The following is a 14,477-nucleotide window of genomic DNA, read 5'->3' as shown; positions in this document are numbered from 1 at the left end:
ATCTTGGTTTAAAACGCTCACTGATTGGGAAATGCCGCGGAGACCTTTATTTTCATCCCTACTGCCCAACGTCAGTACTTGGCCTAACTGATACTCTTGTGTCTAAATTAGAGCAAATCCCTGAAGCCATGTTACTACATACAATAGAGTGAAAACCCTTCCCAGAAGAATGGAAGCTATTGTTGCAGCAGAGGGGAAATTGATGGCTATGGTTTTTAAATGAAATGTTCATCAAGTAGATATGGAGTGGCTTTGCACAGAATGTGGAATATTAAGAAATAAATTATAAAGGGGACTTTTGATTTAATGTTGACTATAAAGATTGATTAGCTTTTATGACTGGCAAAGGCTGTTGGTTACTACACATTTAAAAGTGAATAAAAATGAACATTAGGCCTACTCATACCATGTCATTTTATTCACCTGCTCCTGGTCACAGAACATTTTCTAAAAGTGGCCCCCAAGTTCCCTGGTGTAGACCTACCTCCATTAGTGACCCTGATCTTTCTCCATGGGGTGATAATTTTCTCCATCATGACCTTATACCACTTTACTTGCAGCTAAACAGGAACATCATTCTTCTTGCCCAGATGGGACTGGTGACATCTATTGGGAGAGTTAGAGCAAGCAGATGAAAACCAGAGAAAAAGACAGAGATGTTTGATGCTTATTTTCACGGAAGAACCATAACCTCATTGTAATGCAGATGTGATATTCAGAGCTGCAGTTTAGATGAAGGCATGCTCACTTACCAGTTTTATCCACCCCTCCCCATTTGTATTTTCAACTGCAAGGCAAGAACAGGCCGATTATTTTTCACTAGCTGTCATTATCGGCTAATATTGAAGTTGAAAAATTATTCACTGGAGGGAAGCTGCCCTTCTATCCTGATCTAGGGTCAGTTTAACTTTAATAGCATTTTGAAATTGTGAAATTGGTCTTGGTTCAGAGGGAAGGAAGGGAAGAAAGAAAAAAAAAACAATACAGCAAAAATGTTGGACGTATTAACGAGAAATGTGTCGGCTGGTGATCTGTGTTTGTGTGTGCGTGCGTGTCTAAGCAAGGCTTTTCACTCAGCGTGATCTGTCAGTGTATTTCTCTAAGCTAGTCTAACAATGACACATTATCGCTCTTTACTGAAATCACCTAATGGGGGTAGACATCACATCCACTTATACAGAGCAGGTGAATTAGGAAAACAGGATCGCTATTGTGCTGCCAAAGAGAAGAATTAACTGTGCCCCAAATGACACACTATGCACTTACACTAACTATGTACTCGTTCAGTGTATGAATGAAGTGTGGTACTGTCCCAAATGGAATGCTAATGGTTTTCCACTACACAGAAGCATCGCCATTTAACAGCTAAAGGAAATTACGTTTTAACTGCATGCAATTGTTGCAGCTAGCTTTAGTGTTAGCCAACCTTATCGTTTTAAAAATTCACATTCACACAGATTTAGGTGATGATAAATCATTCTACTCACATTTATAAGGTGCTGCCTTAACAGAAGTTTTGTTATTCGTCACATTCCCCATTGTTGTAATTAATTGTTTTGTCAGGCCAGCAATACGGCCAGGTAACTCCGCCCCCTTCTGCTACTTAGTAAATGTAGCAAATGGCAAATGTGACCACTGAGGGGATGGGACGATATGGTCTCACAATTCAGTTCGATATACAAAATGAGGTTCACAATTAGATATTATCTTGATTTGAAATAGCAACACTGGCACAATGACAAAGTATGACAGAATTAGTATTTTTAGTAAAATTTTTAGCAAAATGCTAATTATAATTTCTAATCAGAATAAAAGATCAGTTCAAATATTAAAGAGTAGGGCTTTGTGAAATCAGTTTTATTTTCCCCAAATTCTGTTTTCCTTTGAATTGTTTCTCAAATCCATGTTTTAAAGTTTTATTCAATTTTATATATATATAAAAAAACTATTTAACTATTTACTATAAAACTTAAATCAATGAAAACAGAATAGTTACTTTTTAGAATACCATTGTATTATTTAAAAAAAAATGAAGTGCTTGCAGATCCTCACAGAACATTCTAAATCACAACATTGGAGTTTTTGTCAAAAAACAGTGCTGCACAGCAGAGCATCACAGTATTGTTAAACACATTTATGAAATGATTTAGTACAACAGCACTCTTGCTCGTGAGATATTGCTTAAATATTATGTACTATTATTTATTAATACTACATTGGCTATTACATTTAACTATACAGTAGTAATATATATTTCTGTCGCAGTTTCTTCAATTTCACTAGTTAGTATGTTTTTGACGACAGCTTCTCACTTTCTGATAAGCAGTTCACAATATGGCTTTATGTGCTTATTTAACCACAAAAGGCTGCGATTTAAGTATATAAATGTAGTCTGCATCTGCGGTGTGCCTTACAGTGAATAAGTGCTCTGCTGTGTTTATCACACACATGCACAGAAGCTTGATGCTTAAGATGCAGTGTTATCGGTGTATGAGCGGCCGGCTGCACACATTCACTTTAAAGTGTGCAGCGCATTCATTTAATTAAATCTCAGCCTCTTGTGGTTAGGTCATATCATGGTTTTACTTGGATTAATTGTGCAATTACGATGAATTCTAGAACATTCAGCATTTATAGTTACAAATTCTCTCATCATTTACACACCATCATGATATCCCCGGTGTGTATGACTTCCTTTCTTCACTAAAACATATTTGAAGAAAAATATGTCAGCTCAGAAGGCCCTTAAAACACAAGTGGATTGTTGACTTTTGAAGCTCCAGAAATCACAGACAGTCAACAGAAGTTATCCCTTCAACAAAGCTGTACAGCTTTCCTTCTACTCATTTGTCTACACTTCCGGTTGTGTCACACGTGCCTCAGTTCTCGCATCTCATGTGCCTATGTGATTATGCAACACGCACATACCACTGCTGACCAGAAGCGATGACTTAGTGTTAAAAAGTACTTCAGTATTGATCTTTTTCACACCAAAAGTGATCATGTCACTTTAAAAGACATTAATTCAACAGCTGGAGTCACATGGATGATGTTTATGCTGACTCTCTGTTCTTTTTGAAGCTTCTAAAGTTGAATCACCATCCACTTACTTTTTAAGGACCTACTGAGCTAAGATGATTTTCTATTTTTCTTCAAATGTGCTCTGGTGAAGAAAGAAACACATTCACATCTGGGAAATCATGAGGGTGACTAAATGATGAGAGAATTTTAATTTTTGGGTGAACTAACACTTTAATTTCGATTTATGACAGGATTCTGTGATTTCATCCATGTTTTCTGCATTGTGGAAATCATAGGGCCCTATAAGAGTTTCTCGTATACATAAGAACAGATCACAAAAAAAAAACACCTGAAAAATTTAGAATGTAAAAAAGTTGGCTACATTCAGGCTGAACAGGTGAGCAATATGACTGAACAGAACATTCCTAAAAAATATGACTGGATCCATTAAAAACATGCAAGGGAGAGCACTGTATGGTTTTACAAAACTTAAAGATAGTCTGTGTCTTGTCAGCTACCCCTGTGTTGTTTTCATACTTAAAAAGGCAAAGTGCTGCTACACTGTCGATATCTAGCCTAGACAGAGCATGCTCTTAATCTCTGCGTTGGGCATGTTGCTGCTGTCTGCAGCCAATTTCAAATAACGGAAACGGGTTTGGCAAAGTACTGCTGCTATTTTACACAAGATGGAGATTGTGCCCTATGTTTTATGGTCTAAATAGTGTAGAATAAATCAACCGAAAGCTTTTAATTTGTCATTTAAGTTAAGATTTAAGTTGTTTTGGTTCGCAATATTTCGAAATTCGATACGGTATATCATTTCATCCCTACCACTAAATGCATGAAGTGTCCAACGTTCCACATGCCTTATTTTGGTTAAAGCAGTGTGAAAAAACCTGCAAACTGTTGAAAATGTGAGGTAATCAGTTGTTGAAAGCTAAGCGCTCCATGCTGTAAGTATTGTGGGGGTGACCAGGTTTTGAAGCACTGAGTTGCTCTATGTACCAAGTGTTAAAGAAGTACATCATCCGGGTACTTGTAGTACGCTTTTCGTTGTATTTTCAGTGTAAACATATTCAATATGGAATAGTAGTGAAGTACGTGATTTAATTAGAATTATTATAGGGTCAGAATGCTTTGTATTTGAGCAACCATATTATATACAGTGTGTGATGTTTAATTCTTAACTGTTGAACATGTGAGTTGAACATTCTGAATGTTGCAGTTATTGTTAAAACCGATTGCTGGGTCAGAATTGCTTGGGTTCTACTGGTCACACTTGATTATGTTTACCTTATAACATTTGGAAGTTTCATGCCCAGTTAAAGAACTGTGTCTTTGCTTTTGAATAACAGGAAATTATTGACTAAAAGCACACACACATTGCATCAACAGAGGTTTCATTATGACTCATGCTGATATCCATTAGGAAATGAGCTGAATTTAACTTAATTAAACTAAATGCAGTGAATTAAATTTACCTGACACTGACTGAAGTGATTGGAGTTGAAGTGAATTGAATTTTGATTATTTGAACTGCTCAATTGAACCAAACCACCCAAAATGGCACTGGCCAAGCTCATCACAGGGTTACGTTGACCCTTTACTCTGCAGCTCCAGAGATAGTGTCCGTCTCAGACAGATAGTGCTAAGTGATTGAATCAGGGCAGAGCGCTGCTGGCAGACACACCTGCCACATGCTGATCCACTCTCCTCTCTCTTGCACTGACAACATAAGGCAGACATGCAGACAGCTTCAGTCACTCTGAATGGGCAGACAGTTATGCTCTCAAGGCTGTTTCCACCCATCCTCTACTTGCCTCTCTCTCCATGCAGCTGCTGTGACTGCGGATCTATGGCTTGATGTGTGCTGTGTGGGGCCTTTGTAGCTAATCACAACGGTTTTAATTTCTCAGAAATCATCTTTATCAGATGTTAGATGTGGTCATGGAGCCTGCCATAATTACACACACTATTGAGATTTACTGTAGTTATTTGACCAAGCTGTGCTGAATTGTGGGGCCATTGACTATCTGTTTATCTGTCTATTCCTCTTGCACTTTACACAGGGTGCATCCCAATTCACCTGCTGTCTGTCCTGAATAGTTTGCAAGATTAGGATTAGCGTGTCCTAAATTACAGTGCATTGAAATAGTTTGCCAAAAGTGCTTGAAATTTAAACTTTTTCATGTTTGCTTTTTGGGTTAATGTTGTCCATAAGCCGTTGTGCTACGGAAGAGTTTTTTATGTTTTTTCTGATGTTCAGTTGTGAAAAATGGCAAGTGATATTGCTATTAGGGATTGAAATCCTAAACCATTTAATGATTCCGGTTTGGATTCTGATTCTTCTGAATGGTCGCTCCAGTTTTTTAACATTTCCATTATTGGTATACATACTTAATACAACAAAATTCTGCCAATGCTGGTGCAGCATTGGCAGAAAACATTGTCAGAACACTTCAGTATGGTGTTTTTTCCTCATCAGAAGACAATTGCACATCCAGGAACCATTGACCAAAAATCATGAAAATCCTATGGTACCGATATACTGTATATATATTAGGGCTGTCTATTTAACATGTTAATTCAGTGCGATTAATTTGAAAAAAAATTATGCGTTAAAAAAATGTATGCAATTAATCGCGCCATAATAAGGAAGATTCCTGAGAAATGCAAGCTTGTAGTACCACCTGTTTACTCCAGAGGGCAGTAAGTGAAATTTCAGCTGTATGAGCAACGCACAGTTTATACAGTGAAGAAAACACTTCAGTAGGAAGAACAACGCAAACATACGTTACATTCTTGCGTTCAAAACACTTGAAGGAGCGCAAATGCGAACTAAGTGTGATTTCCAAGATGTGTTTTAAAGATTGAGTATTAAACTATATTTAACTTGAAACAGTGAACTAAAAATTTTATGTTTATGATGCAACACACCCGAGACGCTACACAAGCATGTCTGACGCAGGTGTAGATTGACGGGCTCTTAAACAAGTCCTCATAATAAATCTCCAACTGATTGACAAATTCACTTGTGAAATGGATTGCTGTGAACTGTATGCCAATGATTGACTTATGATCAATAATATGATAGTAAACAATAAAGTTTATTCTAAAGCCACTTTTTGTATTGTCTTATCAATTATTAACTCTTCTGCTACAAGAATATAATGCATTTGAATTATTTGAATATTTTGTATTATATATATATATATATATATATATATATATATATATATATATATATATATATATATATATATATATATATATATATATATATATGTGTAAGGGGGTTAAGATGGGCAAGGAGGAGGTGTGAACCGGCTTGTCAGTATAAATATGAATTTAATGAAAACTTAAACCAAAACATAAACACACACATGACGGACATGCCCGTAATTCTCTCTCTCTCGAACCGCCTTTATCCCTCGCGTGCCCCATAAGGCCGACTGGGACCGGGCGTACGACATTCCAGCCCCGCCCCCCTCCGCTCCACACTCCTCCCGGTGTTACCTCAGGCCGGGGTGCCAATGGCATGACATTTTTTTTGTTGCCCCCTCCGCTCCACAAAATATATATATATATATATATATATATATATATATATATATATATATATATATATATATATATATATATAAAATAATAATAATAATATATATATATATATATATATATATATATATATATATATTTATTATTATTATTTATTATTATTTTTATATTATTTTTTATATTTAAAGATAACTATATACATATTTATATCAATATATAATTATACAATATATATATATTGAATTAGTGTTATATGAGGGGCTTTCTCAGCAAATATTTGTATGTAAGAGTAATCTCGATTAATTAATCGGGACACCATGTAATTATATATATTATACACACACCACAGTTAGTTCCGTTCCTCGAATCTGATTGGATGAGAGATGTTACATGAGCGCTGATGGTGTGCAACCATCAGCATTCTGACGCTTCACTGTGTGTGTGTATCACTCCACGTTCATGCTGTTCTGAACTAAAGTGTATCTGTAAGGAGTTACTGGCTTTATTTTTGAAATGACATATGTTATCCAGCAGGTGGTGGCAAAAGATAATTTTTGTGTGTAATATGAGCCAGCTGGTGACATAAAGTGAATCCGTTAGTCATTGTTTACATAACACTGCGCTCCGTGATCGCTCGTATTACTAATACATTACCAAAACTAGGAAATAGCTTTAAACGGACAACTTCAGGATTAAGGCTCATGCTGAGAGACATAACAGACTGATTTATTACAGAACTCAAGTGCTTACTTTTTATCGGAGTTTCCACATTGGATACATACTGTTTAAAATGTCAGAGGACATCGCTGTTCCTATAGTGAATGACTCTTGCGGACCGGCTACCACAAAATAGAGAGGAATACCCCATCTTGGACGTCTATTTTCCACTGTTAAAGCAGGATGACAGGATCTCTGATTGGGTGCGGCAACAGGTGATTGCACATGCGCGCTCTCTCTCTCTCTCACACACACATCCAGCCGTCTATCCTTGTTTATCCAATAACTTGTTAGAAACAGCACAAGCCGTGATAGTATTTCTGAAGTGAATAAGTCTGTAAGACTTATTAAGTCTTACACATTAATTAAGTGAATTAAAAAATTAATTAAGTCTTCGACGCATCATTTGTTTTGAACCAGCAACAGCAGATTCTGATCGATCGTGTAAGAAAGTAGATCCATGCACAAATGCGTTTTTATGACCATACTCGGTTTTTCCTATTTTTTTTTTATTTACTTGTTCATTGAACTGTTGTATATAAGCAATAATCACCCTCACACGAGCATGCTACTCTTGCTCGTGTGATATTGCTTAAATATATATATAATAAAAAAAAGTCCCCAACCCTTTTTTTCTTTTTTAAATGAATAATGTTTTTATAATGAATAATGATGAAAAATGTAACTATTTTTAGCTAAATTTAAATTTAGTTAAGGCTGTCACGATCATGAAATTTTGGCTGACAATTAACGTTAAAGATTAACTTTTTAATTCCGTTCTTGTCACTTACATTATAAACATAATACACATAATAAACAGGCAGATTATTTATATATAATATAAATATTATTAATTTTTGAGACAAAAATATAAATAATTTTTCTCTGGGTTACACCACATGAAAAAATATTGCCTTTTCATAAACATATTATCAGATGTTTTTTAAGAATCTTCCTTTGTACACCTGTTGACTGCTGGGCGTTCCAATTTCTCCCATTCATTTTAAAAGAAGTGGTCCACCTATACTAAATAGTCTCAGTAACAATATTTATCTCAGCAAACTAAATACTGACAAAACACTATTTTACTGAGTTTTATAGTTTTTATGGCCAACACAAACAACAAAATGGCTATCTACATCTTGGTTACACCCAAAGATTTTGATTTGGTGGACAAAAAGCATTTTGAAATGAATCGTATTTTAAAACAGTTGTTTCACTGTTGATTTTTAAGAAATAACAAATATTATTCTGCACTAGTCATGCCAACTAGGGCTGCAACTAATGATTATTTTTTATAATTGATTAATCTAACGATTATTAGAACGATTATTCGACTATTCTGCGATTTATTGCAACGATTAATCGTTAGCTCTTAATCGGTTATTCAGCTTGTGCCCCAACTTAAAAGGTTGTATTAAATGTGCTTACTAACAATGAAGAGGGCAAAATCATCTTTTAAAAATACCTTTAAGTGACATTCACTTAATTAAAGGGAAAAAAAAAACTTTATTACGTTTATTTCAATAAAGAAATTCATTGCAAAAAAAAACTATTATCAAGTATTTTTGTCTTGTTTTCCATTTAAAATTGTCTAAAAATTCTTAAAACAAGATGCATTTAATTTAGAAGCAACATATAAGATATTTAGACTTGCTTTAAGAGGGTGTATCTTAAATATAAGTGTATTTTGTATATACATGTATTTTTTTTCACTTGATTATTCATCTGAGAGTGCAATAATGACAAAATATACTTATATTCAAGACGTATTTTCTAAAAGCAAGTCTAAATATCTTGCTTCTATGCTGCTTCTCAGGTAAACGTATTTTGTTGCAGTGTATAATGGGGTAAAGACTACTCTCTCTCACCTTTTTGTTCACTTCAATCCATCTTTAACTTACAAAAAAAAAATTATATTTTTTTTTAATAAAGCTGTGCTAATTTTCTTCACGATAGGAAATGCACAGTGACATATATTATGATTCAATAAGTCGCGAGCCATCGCGTTATAATCTAGCAGCAGCAAGTGTTCAAGGGATGAGTGTCCCTGCGTCAGAGTGTGCATCAGCCGGATGCAGTTTCAGTATCTCCCTCTTAGAATGGGACATTCACGCAACTCATAGAAGATGTGCTGACCGCACATAGAAATCGGATTTTGTAGTTAATTACATGACCTGCTTCCTTATTATTTGAACTTTAATAAAGCTATAATGCATTAAAACTGCATTTAAGATTTAACACCGGGGTGTTTCCTTTAAAGAGCTCTGACTCCTTTTTATTCCACAACGAGAGTGCTTCTGAATTGACTTATTTGGTATTTTTGTATAATTCCCTTTTACTTTGCGATCTACATCACCTGGTGCTGTTTGGAAAGTTTAGAGCGCATCTGGCCTGTAATCTTCCTCCCCTCATCCAGGCGCGAGCTACAGTGCTGCTCTCACTTGTCATCATTGGAGTTTAATTTTATCTCATGTTAGGTTAAATGAGATCGAACAACTATTCAACAATGAAAATTTTTATCGAACATTTTTCATTGTCAACATTGCTGATAACGTTGTCTAATCGTTTCAGCCCTAATGCCAACATTTTATTTTTTTCAGGAATTTCAGATTTTAATGAGACTTTGACTTTCTAGATCGCTGTCTGACTGCATACACACATTTTTTCTACTCCAATCTGCTACTTGACCATGTTTGAAAGTGCGTGAAACATTTGAAGTTTCATGTGAACACTAGGAAGGACAAGTCAACCCATCGCAAACTGACATACCTGCCAGTGTTTTCAGAAAATCAGCATCTTTTGGGGGAAGTGGAAGTGTAAACTCAGTACAAGTGTCCAGATCTGATTGGAGGATTTCACCTATAGAAGTCTGGCGACCTCACACATGCCGAAATCTAATTCTGACCAGCTCATCACCCTTATTTAAAGTCTGTTATTTATCAAACATATTAAATATTTTACTTGCATGATTAGTTCTAAGTAATACATGACACAATTGATCTAAAGGGGATGGTAAGGGGGGTATGATGGTTTTAATATGAGAATGCTTTTTGGTATTTTTGCAACAAGGGGGTATGACATCCCCCCTCATCTCTAGCCCTGTCTGTACATAACTGTCAGTAGAACATGGTGAGAGTTTATTGTTTGAGTGTGGTATACCTGTTGACAGCCAGTTGGCAGCTGATGTGAGCAACAGACGTCTACACAACATAGAACCTTCTGGATACTCACTAGTGGAGTCAGTGCTTGGTAGAATATCTGCTTGTATCAGGAACGACAGCACCCTACCGCCTGATGTAATTAGGCAGATGCCCCAACATATGTGCAAAACCCATATTGTGTGTCAAAGGCTCACTACAGTTGTTTACAAGTTGTAAAAAAAATTTAATATACAGATACTCATGCATATGTACCAAGCAGGAGGTTCATAAATCTGTGAGGTGTCAGATGAAGAACATTGTAACACAGCCTGAATGTGATTGCATGTCAGTATGTGTTACCATCTGTTTTTGTATTTTTGTATGTATGTGTATGCTTTGAGATTCCAAACATTGGCCAATTTATAAAATACCAGAAATATTTTTTTTTCTGTGAGAATTAGATGTGTGTATATGCTACTTATTAAACCACCATCAAGTATTCTTATGTGACCTCAATAGATTTACTGTCATTTATTTTCAAAACCATTGACATTTATGCCCCTCTTGGAGACATAAAAACCATTGGAACTCTTCTGGGAAGGCTTTCCACTACATGTTGGAACAATTCTGTCGGGGATTTGCTCACATTCAGACACAGCATCATTGAGGTTATGCTTTGATATCTCGCAGTCTGCGTTCCTATAGACATTTTTTCAAGCATCCCTGTGCCATTACATCTGACTGATAGTTGTATAGTTGTATAGTGATGGGATTCTTTTCCGTGAACCGGTTCTTTTGCATGGGTTGTTTCAATGAACCGGTTAAAAAAAACCTGTAATGACGTCAATTTATATAATGCTAATATGCCGGCGTCGTAGAATACACTCAAGCACATTCAGTAAAGCCATATGTAAGGGCATATTGCTGATAATAACATTTTATTTAGTTAAGTTATAATAATATGGGTGTTTATTGTCATCAGTGTTTAATTCAGTGATCTTACAATACATCCTACATTAAAGTTTTGCACCTAAAGCACCCAATACTGACACTGATATACAAACGTGGATGTTCTACACATGTTTAAAGCATAAAAAGTGAATAAACTAGTCTTAATCAACTCACGCTTTTTATAGAAACCATGATCCAGCTCATCACAACTTCAGATATAATCTGCATGCACAGTACTCTATTGTAAAATATGTTTACATCTCTTGACTGAAACATTTTGCCCCTCATTCAAGTCCTTGGTTCACGCATGCTCATCAGCTGCTCCCTGATCTGTAGTTCTAACGCCCGTTTCACACATACTCCGTGTGCAGTGCGTATGCGCTGCGTATTGCGGTGCGTATACGGTACAGGAGCAGCACGTGCTATAACACATATGCTGCGTTTGCAGTGCGCTACTGATCCGCAGTTTCTGTGTGCCACAAAATCAAAAATGTGTAAGGAATTTTGATTTTAAATACAAACGTTAACTTTGAGATTGTTTAAGGCATTGAAACCATATGAAAATATGTGATTCTTTGTTTTACATGTAGTTTGAGTTGTTGACAGAAGAAAAGCTATCGCGCTTTATCTGTTGCTAAGGAGGAGAATAATGAGACGCATTTGGGTTCACTCTGTCTTTTTTTTTTAGGGTAAAAAAATCATATATGATGGCATTTTGCAACTTTTGGGACTATAATCATACTTTTTTGTTTTTCTTGGTCCTGTAATTTAGTAACTGTAGAACACATTAACTGTAATTATGCGTATATGATGAAATTATTACAGTTTCTTGACAGTCTGTCTATTTTAATGTGAACAATGCGCTGCCACTTTAATTCAGTGCGGTGCAGCACAGCAAAAATAGACACTGTGCGTAAACGATCGCTGCACTGCTGTATACGTACCGCAACTGGAACGGATCGACGGACTGCATCCGCGTGCAGTGTAAAAAGCTCTAACCTGTTAACATGGGTACGGAAAAAAATACGCACCGCATACGCACTGCAAACGGAGTATGTATGAAACGGGCGTAAGTATTATGTCCAAAAGGGGCGATTCTCAGTTCAGTGTACTGTTGACTCGAGAACTTTTACGAGCACCTCATTGTCCTGTTGACTTGAGAACTGATGCTGCGACTTTTTTGGTGAACTAGTTCAACTCGTTCACTAAAAGGATCCAGTTCAAAAGAACGATTCGTTCAGGAATCACTATTTGTTTATTGGAACTTCCGCCCGCATTCTGTCAATGGACTGTTGTCAGTTTTCGAACTACATTGACTGAACTTGAAAAATTTATTATTTAGCTTGACACAGCAATTTACCTTGTGTCATTTTCAATTTTAATGGAATGTATATGATGTGGAAAATAGCGAGGTGATTTTCCGGTAAAGTGTTACCGACCATGAGGAAAAATGAGGAGCTACACAGTGGGAACGTTATTCTCCAAGGAATAAACATAGCAAACTCAAGACAGAAAATAAAACTTTTAAAGCTCATTTTACTTTTAACATGGTTTTTTAATTGATGACACATTTGCATCATATTTTTTTCCATTTGTATTTTAAATCTATTGCAATTGCTGGTGTATTCATTAAGAGCATTCAACATAAAGAGAGAGGCAACTTGATGTACTATAGCTGTGTCCCAAATGACACTAATATACACTTACAAAATGTAATATACACTCAGCCATGTAGTGTATGAATTATCAAAGTCCCAAATGGAACACTAAACTTTTTTTACTACACTGAAGATTTTGCCGTTTAACAGCTGACGGTTTCAAAACCCAAGCGTTGTGTTGCCGCTAGCTTTAGGGCAATATGTGCCCTCAGTAATATATCTCAAATATAGCTGCAAGCAGCAATGCGGATTCCTCCTCAAAATGGCAAATCATTTAAAATTGATCAGTAGAGGGTTGGGGTTAAACCCTCTCAATGGATGAATCCAAAAAACACGTATTTCTGTCTGAATCCTAAATGAAACATTTTCAGTGTACAGGAAAATCCATCATACCTTATGGATCCTTGAGGCGTTTTTGTTCCCAATGAGAAATGAGGCATGTACACAAAGATTCAAAAGAATTGGTTAAATGGCGTGGAAATGGTATCACTTTGAAAATATTTTTTGGGGCGTGGCCTGTAGCGCCACCTATGGGCAAATGTGGGTCATTCTTGGTTTGTGGGTTCCTGTTGGCCTGTAATATCAATGTACATAATTAGAAAATATTTGACCAGAAAATTGGACTTTTGGGAATTACCTGTAGCGCCCCCTAAGGGCGAATGTGGGCCATACTTGGTTTGTGGGTTCCTGTTGGCCTGTAGTATCAATGTACCAAATTATAACTTTTTTGACCAGAAAATGGGAATTTCTGCTTGGCCTCTAGCGCCACGTAGTGGTGAATGTCGGTCATTCTTGGTTTGTGGATTCCTGTTGGCCTGTACTATTAATGTACCAAATTAGAACATTTTTTACCAGAAAATGGGAATTTCAGCATGGCCTGTAGCGCCCCCTAGGGGCGAATGTTGGCCATACTTGGTATGTGGGTTCCTGTTGACCTGTAGTATCAGTGTACAAAATTAGAACGTTTTTGACCAGAAAACGAAATTTTGGGAGTGGCCTGTAGCGCCCCCTGAGGGCGAATGTGGGCCATACTTGGTATGTGGGTTCCTGTTGGCCTGTAGTATCAAAGTACCAAATTAGAAAATGTTTGACCAGAAAATGGGAATTTTGGCTTGTCCTGTAGTGCCCCCTAGTGGCGAATGTCGGTCATTCTTGGTTTGTGGATTCCTGTTGGCCTGTACTATTATTGTACCAAATTAGAACATTTTTGACCAAAAAATGGGAATTTTGGCTTGTCCTGTAGTGCCCCCTAGTGGCGAATGTCGGTCATTCTTGGTTTGTGGATTCCTGTTGGCCTGTACTATTAATTTACCAAATTAGAACATTTTTGACAAGAAAATGGGAATTTTGGCATGGCCATTCTTTGCACAGTACTTCAGAGTGATGTCATCTTTAAGCATGTTAGGTTTGAAAAACCATCTGTCAAAAT

General features: G+C 36.4%; 1 protein-coding gene across 3 annotated transcripts in view; it reads left to right on the top strand.

Moving 5' to 3' along the window:
• Positions 1-14,477, top strand: part of LOC127651849 (dehydrogenase/reductase SDR family member on chromosome X-like) — a 131,209-nt gene that overhangs the window by 39,637 nt on the left and 77,095 nt on the right. The window lies entirely within an intron of this gene.

This window comes from Xyrauchen texanus, chromosome 11, assembly GCF_025860055.1.
Source record: "Xyrauchen texanus isolate HMW12.3.18 chromosome 11, RBS_HiC_50CHRs, whole genome shotgun sequence".
Classification (NCBI taxonomy): domain Eukaryota; kingdom Metazoa; phylum Chordata; class Actinopteri; order Cypriniformes; family Catostomidae; genus Xyrauchen; species Xyrauchen texanus.
The sequence above is the reverse complement of the archived record's forward strand: the minus strand, read 5'-3'. Positions and strand labels throughout refer to the sequence as shown.